General features: G+C 33.8%; 1 protein-coding gene across 1 annotated transcript in view; it reads left to right on the top strand.

Annotated features, from left to right (window-relative positions):
* Window positions 1-234, top strand: part of LOC119594508 — a 95,684-nt gene that overhangs the window by 92,766 nt on the left and 2,684 nt on the right. The window lies entirely within an intron of this gene.

Raw genomic sequence — 234 nt, 5'->3', positions numbered from 1 at the left:
CGGGTAGGCTTATTTGAGAGCTTCGAACGCTTCACGTAACATACAAATATTATCTAATTTCATCCAATTAATTATGCTTAAGCTTAAGAACGAATGAGATATGCTATCACTTTGGTCCTCATAATCATCTTTACTTTTCAAACAACTGACAAGAAAATACTTCTCCCCGTACTCTGTTTCGTATGAACGTTTTTCACACACGTACAATATACGAATTTCATATAATGTAGATTG

The sequence above is a fragment of the Penaeus monodon genome, chromosome 34 (assembly GCF_015228065.2).
Source record: "Penaeus monodon isolate SGIC_2016 chromosome 34, NSTDA_Pmon_1, whole genome shotgun sequence".
Classification (NCBI taxonomy): domain Eukaryota; kingdom Metazoa; phylum Arthropoda; class Malacostraca; order Decapoda; family Penaeidae; genus Penaeus; species Penaeus monodon.
The sequence above is the reverse complement of the archived record's forward strand: the minus strand, read 5'-3'. Positions and strand labels throughout refer to the sequence as shown.